Source organism: Chamaea fasciata, unplaced genomic scaffold (genome assembly GCF_029207755.1).
Source record: "Chamaea fasciata isolate MVZ Bird 193981 ecotype frontalis unplaced genomic scaffold, bChaFas1.0.hap1 SCAF_3, whole genome shotgun sequence".
NCBI classification, from domain to species: Eukaryota; Metazoa; Chordata; class Aves; order Passeriformes; family Sylviidae; genus Chamaea; species Chamaea fasciata.
The window spans coordinates 11,733,282-11,747,490 of record NW_027094088.1 but is presented as its reverse complement, the minus strand read 5'-3'; the positions used below and the strand labels follow the sequence as shown (position 1 = coordinate 11,747,490).

At 45.7% G+C, this 14,209-nt stretch overlaps 1 protein-coding gene across 5 annotated transcripts in view; it reads right to left on the bottom strand.

Moving 5' to 3' along the window:
- LOC136286443 (sodium/potassium/calcium exchanger 3-like) overlaps nt 1–14,209 on the bottom strand; it is a 191,912-nt gene that overhangs the window by 75,632 nt on the left and 102,071 nt on the right. The window contains exons 1-3 of one of the 5 annotated variants that reach the window (XM_066178014.1): nt 4,718–4,802; nt 3,873–4,060; nt 866–996 (exon numbers count right to left, since the gene is read on the bottom strand). The exons of 1 other annotated variant lie outside the window; for it this stretch is intronic. The gene's annotated coding sequence lies outside the window, so the exon portion shown is untranslated. Of the gene's footprint in view, nt 1–865; nt 997–3,872; nt 4,061–4,717; nt 4,803–14,209 lie in introns of those variants that run through there. 3 more of the 5 variants (XM_066178016.1, XM_066178017.1, XM_066178018.1) reach the window with 3 other exon arrangements.

Below are 14,209 nucleotides of genomic sequence, written 5' to 3'. Positions count from 1 at the left end.
CACATCAGCAATACACATCATGCAGGAAAGCAAAACCAATAAGGTTTTGAGTTATTTTCATGTTGCAAGTATGTATGTTTCAACAAAGTGAGCACTGAGTAGCCCTAGAGTTAATTCCTGGAAAGCACAGATTTGCATTTAGCAAATATAAAGTAGAAGCCAAAAGCATCATTTTTGATACAAAAAAAGTGCAAAAGAACCATTTAAAAGTCAAAAAAGTATCAGGCTATTGTGGTTTTTTTTTCTTTTCCCATACAAGCCACTTGTGAGACCTTGTTTAAAGCACTGTATTTAGTTCTGGGCATCTGGCCAGATGACATTCACATTCTGGAGCTGGTGGAGTGAGGAAAAAGAATAGTTTTGGTGTTTTTTTGAGAAAAGTCCCTCAGAAAAGAGTTGTGTCTGTCTCTAAGCATGTATACATGAGGTTGGGGAGGTTACTTATTATCTCTCACCAGAGTCCATCTGTAGTGTTCTGCTGGTTGTAAAGGAGCAACAGCAATCTGCAGCAAAGGATTTGTCCTCTAGTTTCTGAATACCATACTAAACAATCCAGTGCTTTCAGACTTTTCAGGACTCAGAAAGACACCACCTGCTTTTGTGCAAAGCAAGGCTTTTACTCTCCAAAGACAAGTTATAGATAAGACATTTTCCAAGAACATTCTTTTAAAGGCTGTCTTGAAAACCCTGTTCCAAAATCAGGAGGAAAAATGCACTTCCCTTTTCTCATCCTACCCTCTCATTATACACAGTTTTTACAGACAGGCCAGAATCCTGCCCAGTGCAGCATCATTACCTGCTTTCTCACGCAATACCCAATACAAAGGGGTGCACTAATTCCAAACTGCATTTGTTGATTACATACCACAAAATACTGTTATTCCTACCAGAGGACTGGTAGGACTCCAGGAATGTCCTTTTGCTACTTTCACTCTACCATGGTGAGATCTCCATACTCCTCTCCCATATTCATGCTGATGGCAGAATCCTTACCAGCTACAAAGGAAACAGTACAGCATTAACACACAAAAATTTTCAACTGAGCTAATTGTTTAGATCAAAATTTCAGAAAAACCAGAACAAACTGAATGTCAGAACATGACTGCAGCTCCACAATTTCTTTTCCTTTATGTGTAGTTTCGCTCCACTGATCTCAAAGCAGAAATATGGCCTCAGCCATCCCGTAAAATTTTCAATTTTACTTAAAAAAGGAAACAATCGGGTTTTTGTATGCAGGCTCATAAAATCTACATAAGGCAACCAAAAGTGACACGGATAAAGCCAAGCTCTTGGGCCTGATTCAGCATTCACAACAGCATAAATTCAGAAACAACTCCCTGAAATCAATAAAGCATAAAACATACTATCAACAGAGGAGAACTAGGCCCATCCTCCTTTGACTAAAGAATGATTCTCAAAAAGAATGGACTTCACAAGCATGAGAGAAACTGGGAATGCTATACTACATTATTATGTTTTTTGTTTCGCCTGAAAACTTTAGCCAGCAACCCTCAGCTTAAACAGGCAGTTTATGAGCACCGCCATGCAGAGACTCTTGCCCTGCCTGCTCAGGCACAGAGCAGCAGTGTGCACTTTACCCACACTTTTCCCAGCAGCACAATGCCCAAATGAGAAAAGGACCTGTGCTTCCACACTGCACAAACCTCTGCCTCTGTCTTGCCAGTCACATTATCAGCTGAGACAGGGGATGCTTTTTGGGGCAGAATGTCCAGCATGGAGGCAGCCATGGACTGCTGTGGTGCACCTGGCAGGTCCTTCACCACCTTTTATTTCTGCAGCAGCCTTGTAGAACAAGGAGGCAGAGAAATGACTGTGTGTGTTTGCCTTGGTCTACCTACAAAAGTCCTTGAAGCCAAATTAACACAGGCTGGGTTATAAAACAGCATGTCTCCCCTGTCAGGTAAGGATCACACAGGGCCTGGACCAAAAGCAGGATCAGACCACATATGCACTTCAGACTCTACAGCCAAGAATTCAAAGCAGCAGCAGCAGCTGCCCTTCCACAAACCATGTCATGGCTCACAGCAGTTGAGACAAAAAAAATTCCATGTCCCTGCCAGCTCTTTCTCCTTGTTCTGCTCCAGCTGCAAATGCTCAGGACACCTGAATATGTATGGTAAGATGAACCAGAGCACCTCAGCACTGGGTAACTGCAGGTAGTAGAGTATCACGTACCAGTAATGTCCACAGTAGTCCTAGTCTGGATCACAAGCACCATAAATGCTAGGAAGCATCCATGACCTCATTTGTAGCTGCCAGTAATGTCCTCCATGAGAAGACATGGGATAACTGTATTGCATTGTGTCTTAATGCAGCATTTAATGCATCAGGAGAAACTTATTTTCAGTGTTCTGAAGTAAGATATGTATTGAAAAACTAGAGCCTCATATCCATCCAATTCATACTAAAACATGCTTGTGTTTTGCTACACAGTGATTCAATATAACACAGGGTACAAAATATTCAGTTACACTTCCAACCCCTCTCCTGATAGGCATTACTAGTTGAGTAAGTGACACAAACAAAAAAAAGGTAACTGCCTAGCATTGTTGCCACAGCAATTCTTCACTGAGGAATTTCTGAGGGGTTTTTTTTGAGACACATCTTGAGAAATCTCCAATAGCGTATTAGAGGTACGTAAAGCCTCTTACTTTCTTACTCTTAAACCTCTTGCTCTCGAGATCTGTATGGTATGCCAAGTATTTATTACAGCTACAGGCAAGAGCTACACAACCACAGAGCCTGCAATACATTTGACCACAGAACCAGTTTTCTGTGTGTTGCACCACCAATGTTTGAAGTCACCACGTCTGCAAAGTAAGAGCATGATTTTGCTGCTGATCCCCTTTCTCCTCCTGGTACAGTCTCTTAGTGACCCTACAGTAACAATAAACTGTGGCTGTGGTTTAATGAGATGTTGAGAAAAGACCTGACTCCATATCTGTTTGATACAGTACTCCATTAATCCCTGCTGCTGATGGGAGATGAATCACCTCACTTAGCAATATGATGTGACAAGCACATTATTCTCCTACATAACAGCAGCTCTTCAACTGCTATAGTAACATCGATATTCTTTCTTCTTCAAGGCAGTAGGTCCCTTCTGAAAAAAATTCAGTCACCCTACTCTTCATCCAGTCTCTCAGTAACCACTGCTTGAACTAGCTTTAAAAACAACTCAAAAATGCCCCGACAGTTAAGTAGAAGAGCTAGTCTTCTACACCAAGAGCAACAGGAGCTACCCCTCCTGGTCCTGCCAGCCACAAACCAGAACACCTGTCCAGCTGCCCACTCACCAAATGCCTCAGGAAGGGTGGGAAGAGGGGACACTGGAGCAGATTTCACACAGACACCATAACCATTTTCCTAGGAGTAAGAGACACTGAGCTGGCTGGGAGTACAACAGGGTGACAGAATGATCTACCACACTCACAAGAGCCCCCCAAGACACACGGGCTCCCAAGAAACCCCTGGCCAGCACAGCCTCATCCCACTTCCTCCTGCTGATCTAATTAAATAGTCAAATCCTAAGGAATCAATTGGTACTTCTGGAGCTAAACAGAGCTGAAACTATTGAACTTAAAATAGACCTTAAAATGAAACTTAAAATGAAACTGAATATAGATCTGGCCTGAGGAAAGCCAAGGGCTTGGTTGCATGGCTATACTGGCATATTTTTACCACAATAAAACACAGAATTACTCATGGAACCAGTGAAGACACAGCTGAATTGAACATAGAGCTGCTGTGGAACAGCGGAGTCACAGCTGTTGAGCCCTTGCCTTCCAGCCCCCACCTAGCAAACACCTCTGCAGGTACCATCAACTCCACTCACCCGACCAGTTCCTCACCTGTTACCCCAAGCTATCCTCTGAAGGAGAAAGGGCTCCAGCCAGCCCTGTCCTGTTCACCTCCGGGGTTACTGCTGTCACGCAAATACCTGATGGAAATTCTGTTCTGCTCACTCCTCATCAACTCAGCTGGGCTGGCAAAGGCACATAAAGACGCTCCTCATTTAATCGGGCTTAAGAGTTAGACTCTGGGAAATCAGCAAATAGAACAAATGAGAGGTGGGTAGTCTGGAAAGATGAGAAGATGAGCTCACAGAGGAAAATATACCGTCTGCTTTTCTACATCTACCAAATCACACCTGCGCAATCTAAAATAAACTTTTGACATAATATTTACAAGGAAACACTTCAGAAGAGGACGCAGTCAGACATACAGAGCATCCCCACGTTTTAGGCCCCAGGAGCCCCCGTTTCAGCCAGCAAAGGGAGGGGATGCCCAGACTGAGGACTCCCCGTGGAGCAGAGGCTGCCCACGGCGGGCGCTGCCGCGGCAGTGCCAGGGCCAGGGCCGGGGCCGCGCTACGGGCTCGCACCGCGCTCCCTTCACGCGAGTCCGGGACACCCGAGGGGACAAGCAGGTGGCGGGACGAACACTAGCAGGGTCCCCAGCCCGGGTCCCGCGGGGACCGGCCCGACCCGGCCGCCCTTCGCTGGGAAAGGGGCAGAGTCTGGTGAAAACAAGGCGAGGACAACGCTGCCCCGCGGCACCGACGGCTGCCGGGGCTCGGCTGGGCCCGGCCCTCCCGCTCCCGCTGCGCTTTCGCGGGGCGATTTCGATCGGGCCCCGCGAGCCGCACGGAGAGCCGCGACTCCCGCAAGGCCCGGCGCCCCTCGCTTGGCCTCACCTCGCCTCCAGCGCGTCGGCGGCAGCGCCAAGCAGCGCAGTCGGAGTGGCCCCGGCCGGCCGGGCCGGGCGGAGGCGCGGGGAGGAGCCGGCTCTGCGCCTCCGCTCGGCTGCCCCTGGGCCCGGCCCCTGCGCATGCGCCGCTCCCGCGCTGCGCTCTGCCCCTGCCGGGAGGGGCAGAGCCCGTGACGGCACCGGGGACAGCCCGGGTCGGGCAGAGCCCCTCTGGGCACCGGGGACACCCCGGGCACGGAGCCGGGCGGGGTCGGCACCTCAGCGCGCCGGCACCTGCTCGGGGGAAGAGGTGGCCTCACAGAAGTCTCCAAGTCATCAGGACCCGTGCGATCGGCGCAGTTCTCCGACTTGGGCCAAAGAAGCTGGTTAAGATAATTCACAGCCTCGATGCTGTTAGGCTGTGTATTTTCCACAGCTAATTCCAGAATGTATTTCAGTGCAAGTTATCTCAATAACAAAAAAATGACAACAACATTTCTCTTCCATTCTGGCAGCTGCCAGCAGTGCCCATTAAGAATGCCAGTGACAACAGTGAGGAGCGGCTACCGTGTCAAGCCTGGTTACAAACACATTCACAGACACACCACAGTGAAAAAGTCTGCTTAAAGGGGCTATAAACAATTCCAAAATCGAGACCATTAAAATGAAAAGTGGATGCTTACTTAGCTTTGAGGACGCAGGACGCATGCTATCTCATGTCCAAGAGGGTGATTTTTATATTAATCCACTGCTGTGAAAGTTCCCATTTATCTTCAGGCCCAAGAGCCCTGGTTGGCCCCACTGCACAGCTCCTGTTTCTGCAGCTTCCATGCAATCTATAGCTGCCTTTTGAAAGAGGTGGGAACCCTGGCATGAGCTGGAGCAGTTCTGCTTGCCAGTTGTGGCAGCAGTGGCGAGTTCTACAAGGTGTCTCCAGGGCTTCTGGCAATGGCTCCACCTGCATGAATACCACACAGACCTAGGACATTAAAATGCATTTATTACAAACTATATTGTGACTGACTTCAGTCCAATGGGAGCTGCTGGTGCTTTTTCAGGAGCCTAGAAAACGGAACTGAAGTCCAGCTTTGCAGTGCATGGTTTGGTAGAGCCATCAGAGCCCTTGGCTACAGAGAGAGGGGAAGACACTGCTGCTCCCCTCTCCCCGATAAACATTTGAGAGCAGTGGGGTGAACTGCCGGCCACAGAGGAAAACAAAGGAAAAGGCAGTAAACAAGAGGCAGGTTAGGACATAGCCAGCCCTGCCAAACTAGAGCAGAACTGAGCTCTAAGGACTGGAAAAAATTCATTGGAAATGCCTTTGCCTTTGAAGAATCTGAGATATGGTGTCAAGTTTCATGGCTTGTGTTTCTTATTTATCCCTGAGACCACTCCCCTCAGTCCAGCTGTGAGATGCTTTCCTACACATATAGTAAGCTTGCACAACAGCAGGTTGGTTGTTTTTTTTCCAAGCCCTGAACGGCTGGCTGTATTTCTCATCATACGGGTGTGGGTCAGAGACCTATGTGTAGGCAGAAGGATTGAAGGTGGGATGCCCCTGAGCACCTGACTAGTCTGGACAAGACTGGCATACAGCCTTCCCCAGGCTGCTGCTCTGCTGTGTTATAAACCATGGAGAGGTAAGGGAAGCTTTCCCATGGAATTTGGGGTTGACTGGGCCAGGGCAGTATGTACTTCAGCTATCATGTCCCGAGTACAAAGGAAAAGTGTGTTACCAGGATGGATCTCCAGAGTCCTGAGTGGATACCATTGGGATAGAACACTGACTTGCTTATCTATTGTGACACCATGGCAGCTGCAGCAAGGAGCAGAAACTGTTAATTTCTTTGGCTAACTTCTCTCATGGCAGCCAAGAGACTGTCACTGACTGTGATGCCTGTCACACTGCTGTGAGCTCTGCGCGAGTGAGAAGAGAAACTGCAACACAGGAAAAGACAGAGGAGTTGCTTGGATCTCTCTCCTGCGAGCTGAACACGTTGCTGCTGCACCACAGGAACAACTGTGCCATCTCCCAGCCATGGTGGTGCATCCACCCCAGCCTCTACAACCAGGTCATGTCCACCAATGACTTCAGAGTGACCTTTTCTCACCTGAAAACATGATGTGTGTTTCATTTCATAGCATGTGACAGCGATTACTTCAGTGCATTCCAAATCTTATCCTTGGCAGCATTATGTGTATTATACTTTTGGCTTCAAGCTGGATTTCTTGTTCTGATTTGCACTCAGCTGTTCCTTATAGCAAGGGAGGAGGGAGATGGGAATCAAACTGCGTGAAGGAGGCTCAGCAAAAACTGCTTAAGAGCAAAACAGACCAAGATGTTTTGTTTACTTTTCCTGATTACTTTTTCATACAGTGTGAACAAATCAGAGAGAACATAATCACACACATACAAAGAAAATAAGCCACAAAAAAACCCCCACTAACCAACAAGGGAACAAAACCCCACAGAACTGAGCCAACTAGTTTTCCTGCAAGACTAGTTTTTTGTAGCTAGGCTAATATTGGGATCCTGAGTTATTCTGTGCTCTGTTCTGTTGCCCCGCAATGTACAGTGAGGCAGAATCTCTCCTTGTTCCACCCTTTCTCTCAGCCTTGTCCCATGAAGGTAGATCTGGCCAACAGCTCTCCTACACTCACTCCCTCACCTCAATACAGATCTCCATGGTGGGGTTCTGATGAGACAGCCGAAAACAGCTAAACTTCCAGACCAGACAGGAAATGAAAAAGTGGAAAAGCTGTATTTCCAGCTCAGCAGCATTTACTTTTTACCTTCCCTCTCTTTTAATTTCAAGATTTTTTTGACAACAGTATTTAAACAAAATGTGTACTTATCCAAGGATGTGCAAACACTTGGACATCTGAGCTCCCAAAGAGCTGAGATTCTTCTGTGCAGCAGAATCCCAGGTTTCTCAGAAAGCCCCTGCAGAGCCAGAGCAACACAGAAACACCACACATGTCCTGCCTTCTATGAGCACTACGTAAGGAAGATGTGAGAGCCATGGCATCTGATCCATCTCCTCACCAGCAGCTTCACTAGCTCAGGGAGCAAGAAGGGAAGTGCACTAATGAGCCTCCAGCTGCCAATGAAAGCTCATTTTAGCTGTGTATCTCCCAAAAGCTATTCCTTTCTCTACAGTCTGAGCCAAAGTAACATGGCAGCAGTGATGACATCTCTGTCAAGGGAGATGATGACTGCCAGACACTAGCTGTGAAAGATCCTCAGGAACCTGGGAATGATCAGAGCCATATTCTGATCCCACCACTGAACATGTATCTTTTTTTTTAGGTGACACTGTGTAGGTAGGAGAGAAGCAGTGGTAGGACCTGTATTTGGCTAAGGACTTCCTCAGTGCACCTGAGTTCAGCGTCCCTGATGCTGTCTCTGACCCACCACTGAAGCAGGGCAACTTGAGTTGATCAAAGTTTGGACTTGGAAGTACCAGCTACTGAGTAAACCAGCCTCTGCCTTCACTATGGTGGATGGAGTCCTGGCAAAAACCAGCATGCTCTCATCACCTTCAAAAAAACCAGGCTGATATTTCCAATCTTTCTCTCACAGCTGTCTTAACTTGCAGAAAGTAATGATTGTGATTCATCCTTTCCTCTTTACACTGAAGAGGGAAAAACAGTTTGTAGCCTGGCTTTAAAATTGTTCTCTAAATAAAGTCATCTGTGCTCCAGATCTCCAGTTACATTGAGGGGTGACATACACCATACCAATTTATGGGACAACAGATCATTAGGGAGAACTGTGATGAACCAATTATTTGTCACTTCAGCATCATGTTTTGACAGTGCACTGTTTAACAAAACCCTACAAAAATGTAACTACTAATGTACTTTATGCTTCTTAACTAATATTGTTAACATCTAACCCTTCCCCAGACTTTGAGTGCCAATAGAAAATGCTGTTCTAAGGCAGCAGCAGGCATTTCCTTTATTACCTCTTGGCAGCCAAACAGACCACTATGAACTTGGAGGAGAATCAGGCCCCCTCAATGCTCAGATAGCAATAACAATGGCATTATTTCAGGAGAGGGGAAAGAATTCCTGCAGCTACATTAAAAGCTCTTGTGTTTATTAGTGAAAATACTATAATTTCCCAGAAGGCTTTCAAATTGTAATCAAGTATTTTGCCTTAGATTTGGAGCTGCTTGTAAAAACAAAATAATCATACAAGACCAGTAACTTGAGGATGGTCAGCTGCAAATGAAATGCTCACAGAGGCAGGCAGAAGATGGCTGGTCTAGAACCTGATGTGCAGACTTGGGAGTTTGAAGAATGTCCTGAGACTGGTTTGAAAGCTAAAGCACTTTCTCTTCTGTAATGGGGAGTAAATTCATGCATATAGAACAAAACCCATTGCAGAGACAAACTGTATTTGTCTAAAGTGCCACTAAATAATGCTACCATCCCCTTGAAAGGCAAAGCATTATAAATTCAAATGGCAGAACACAAGAGGAAGAGATGGTACCTAAAATGTACTACCCATGAGTCCAGATTCATAAGTCATTACTGCCACAGGCCTCCACCAAACCCAGCAGATTAATTACCTTGTATTTAGCACTTCATCTTCAGCCTGGAGAGGGCTGCATCAGCCAGGAGTGAGGACAGGCTGTGACCAGGCCAGGTTCTTGGGCTGTGTTCACCTAAGGGAGACCAGCACTCTAGAGGGAGCTTGGTTTGAACAGTAGAGCCTCAGCAAGACAGTAAGTAACTTTGAGTGAGGATGACAAGATCTGGCCTGTTAGGTTTAATATTTTAATCTACTGCCTAGATGTTCTGCAGCTCTAATCACAGCAATGGCAGATTGCTCAAGTAGTTGAAGATTAGAGAGACCATCAATAATCCCTGCTGAGCTGCATGGATGAAAGCTACCAAGAGGATTTAAGAAGGAAATAAGGTATATCCAGAAATTCATTATGTTCAGTTGAGACAAAACAATACATTGATATCTGACACTGAGCATAGTCCAGAAAACTGGAAGCAGATATTGAAAAGGAGCAGATTTCAAAAGGCCTAATGCAGATGTGACGAACTAGTTATAAATATTCAATCCAGGAAGCCCTGTCACTAAGGATAGATAGCATTCCTGTTGATAACTGTAAGGCTCTATGCTCTATGTAAGGCATTGCTCTGCAACATTAGAAAATACACTTCTAAAATCCAAGCTCTCTGCAGTCAGCACTTAAGAATTTCAGGCAGGACAAGCGTTGATTTAAGTTCACACACAAAGCAAAGTTCTCTTTTTAAAATGTTACTTGCTTGAGACATTTGCACTGCAGCCAATACATTAATTATGCCACTTTTTCCTTTATCCAGTTATTTTTTAAAGGTTCTCTTGTAAAATCTTGTGTGCACAGTTTGAAGTGGTTTCACTGCACCTGCTCTCTCCGGGCTGTGGCATTCAATTATTTTTGTTTGTTCTCTGCTACCCTCCTCTAGTGATTTGCTTAGCATGTAAAGAGAGTGCTGTTTGTTCCTCACAGCCAGAAGCTGAAGATCAGCCTCCTCCTCTTCTCTGAATGCTGCAGCCTGCTCAAGGCAGCTGGACGGGAAGTGGGCAGATGCTCAGCTGTGCCCAGAGGGCTGATCACTGCTGCAGCAGGGAGGAAAACCATGCAAAACCAACATACCTGCAGCTCATCCCAAGTCCCGTGACTCCACAGTGCTCTCCCAAGGCACGGCCGGCCACACATTGCCTCTGCTTCACCTTTCTAGCAAGCACAGTGTGCTGGGAGCACCTATGTGCATCCACCTCCCACAGCACCAGGGATTGGAGCTGAACTTCCAGGAGCTGTGCAGCCCAGCAGCAACCCGCAGGCTGCCCAGTTTTAGGCAGCACAACAATTTGATTTTGGCACTAAAAGCCCTAACACTTAAGCCCTTGTTTTCCAGGGTGTGGTTAGCATGTCTAGGATGTCCATGTCCTGGCCTCCCTGTGGAAAGCTGTGGAGAAGCCTCAGGTGGGAAGTCTCACCTGGAGCTGGGAGGTGTGCATGAGAGCTGTACAGAAATGCTGCAGCCTTCCTGCAGTGCAAAACTCCACTGCTTTGGGGTGCCAAGCAGCCCCACGACCTGCCCAGCATGCACACACTCTTTTCTGTTGGAATAAACAGGTCAAAATCAAGAGGGCAGAGCCTGGAGGGAGATTTTTATCTGCAGTTCACAGAGAACAGATCTCTCATCTCTGCAAGTATTATTTCAAAGCAAATAACTTCTGGGGTGGCAAAGACATAAGTCAGGCCTCTGTAAAGCAAGCTAGAAGTGACCTCCAGAAGGGGGAAAAAACCAGGATATGTGCTCTAGTTTTGCATATTTAAGGTAGTCATGTGGGAGAGGAGGGTTAGTTTTCTTTAAACCAGTTTGTACTTTTGCCCTGATTTTTTTTTTCTGCACTAAGAATTCACATCTTTGCTTAGTCAGGATTTGTGATGGTTGAAGAATAACTGTAAAGGCAACACAGGAACAGCTTCTAAAAAAGCAAAAGTGAATACATGAATATGAATACATATCCATCCATATCTACTCCACTGAAAGCAATGATAGCTTCCCTTCACACGCTGATTCTCCTAATTTTTATGAAAGTGATTAGAAATTCAATTACTCGTCCAATCTCTGAAATCCAATTTCCAACATTCCAGGCTGTAGGCTACAAAAAAAAATTTCTAAAGTGAAGTAATCGCAAAGCAGAATCAAAAAAGATGCACATTTGGCATATCACCATGGCAGAGGGTAGGAAGTGAGAGTATCTTCAGAGACCAACAGCCAACTGGAACTGCACCAAATTGTGATGCGAAGCAAGATTATCTTTGAACCAGAAAACTAGTCATGGGGAAGTATCTACAGAGAGGAGCATATGTATGGATTCCAACATATGCTTTGGGTTGCAAGCACACAGAGATGGAAAGCAAACAATCACACCAATGGAAACTATTTTCAAGTCAACTGCTGGGCTAGCACCAATCAAAGACATTTTCTGCAATAACATCAAAAGTTGCACCTCAGCACTCATGGACAGAGGGGTAGGATCAACATGTGTGTCTTTTCTGCACTGCAGGACTCTTCCGTACCTGGAATGAGCTGTGGATGTGTAAATAACCAGCCTAAGACACAGCACTGCTTCTTGGAGACATGGCATGTATTTCAGAAGAAACAGATCCTTTTGTCAGTGGTTGTTAAAGACACAAGTAGAGGTGGTTAAGGTGAGGCAGCCAGACCCAGTTACATGTCTTTTCATTCCAGGATCTCAAGCCCTTCCTTCAGGGAACATACAATGGGAGGGGCGGCCAGATGAAGTCTCCCATGGGATGAGATTGGAGGAAGAAGCATCCTGTCACCAGGGGAGGCTGAGCTGAGGGGAAAACTGCAGCTCCCTAGCTGGTGCAGAGTAGAGAAACAGCACAAGTATTTCCCTCACTCAAAGCCCAGCCTTCTGACCAGCCCTGCCCTGCAGCGCTCTGAGGGAAGCTGACCACTCCCTCATTATTCCAAGCATTACTGAAAGCAAAACTCCAGGAGCTGCTTCAGAGGGAGGCTCTCATCACCACGGCTGTCAATGGCTGAGAAGGCACAGGCATGGGTTCCTCCAGCCAGGAGAGTGATGATCAACACCCATTTCCCTGTATTAGAAGATATTAACTAATGCCAAGTGAAGTAATTTCAGATCCGTACTGTTGTAAAAGAGCAGAATTTGACTTTATATAACAACAAATCAAGTTCCCAGAATGTTTCTTTCTGCACAGATTCCTATGTGTACTGGGTGACTTCTAAAGGAACTGCTGGGGTGCACACATCTTTACAGCAAACACATATTCAGTGGCACAATACAAAATATAAAAACTCTCTTTCCTTCTTCCTTCACTCCCTAATCCAGTGCTCACGCCAAACAAGGGGTATTAAGTACTCTCAAAATTAAGCTAAAAATTAATAAATCATTGGGGTTGGAACATAAAGGGGTGCTCTAGTCCATTGTCCAAGCACACCCTGAAATGTTAAGTTAGTACAAAGAGAGGGTATTTTTATTGATAAACATTATGTTGTCTTAGTGTAGATGTCTGACACATTATTAAATCAATTGACAAAACATTTAAAGTAATTCATTCTAATAAAATGTTTTGCTATTCCATAGACAATAGTGCTGTGAATTTTGTTTATAGTATAACACATTTAAAATACAGAAATACAAGTTTCTAATTTCATAGGTTACCAGCAAACAGAGAAAGAAGCATGCTTTCATTTCTGTTAGATTTTTAACTTACACAGGCAAATGGAACAGCTATGCATGCTCTACAGTAAGTTGTAAAACATACAGAAAGGCTGACCTTATAACACTTGTACAAGTATGACAAAACCATTTCAACTCATTTCAAAAGGTAACAAATGTTTTGTCTGTGGCTCCACCATTTTAACACTTTTAAGCTGACTTAACAGAAAGCTATTTTGAGAAGAACTATATTACTAGAAACCACTGCTTGTTTTGCCTTCTGGCTGATTGAAAATGAACATACATTATATGTACATCTGCACTCAGTTCCATCTATATTTTCTTCCTTATGATTAGAAGCATCATAGAATTGCTCAGAGATGAGGGACTCATACAGTGTCGTTTGATCTCCCATCAAACAAAAAGTGTTCCTATCAGTCACTTTTATTGCTGTGCTTCCTGCAGCTTGGATGCTGTGATTGTATCACAAAGCAGAGACCTCACCACACCCATGATTCAGAGACTGGCATGGTCTCAGCTCTCTGTTTCAGAACAAGCCTCAACAGGGATCGCATTCAGCAGCCTGAGACTTCGGCAACAGTACAAACCCGAATTTTCTATTATAGCTCCGTGAAATTATCAGATCTTGAACAGCTGACTGCTGGGCCCTGAAATTATTTAAACACCCCCCTCCCCCAGACGGAGTGCTGGTCCTGGGGCTGTCCCTACATGCCTTGGCTGATGCCAGGCTGACTGTGGGTGCTGAGCTTGGCTGCCTTTGGCTTGGCACCACGTATGCACATCAGTTTGGGCTTAGCTTGGAAAAAACACTGGAAGGGGCTAAAACTTGCACAGCACACTTGAGGATTAACAGGTCTGTCTGCTCACCTTTTTGTTCTGTGGAGTCCTGATTTACCTGAATCTCAACTCCCATTGCCAGGCCAGTGCTGGAGCATTCAGCAGAAGTGCTCCTTCCGCTGCTTGTCACACACCCGCGTTTGGGCCCAGGAGAAACACCACTCCTGCTCTCACATGTCCCACCGACTGAAGCTCTGATGAATGCACCAACAGGAGGAACACCCAAAACATTGCCAGACCTTGCCAGGAGGGTTCATATTGCACAGGACTTCGACAGACAGCAAAAAATCAAGCAAAAAACCGCAAAACCAAACCCAAATCCCCCAAACCATTACCAACATCTTCCTAGTAGGGTTTCAGTCTTGAAAGCAAAGATTCGATGCAAGGATGAAGGTAACATTTCATTAGTAA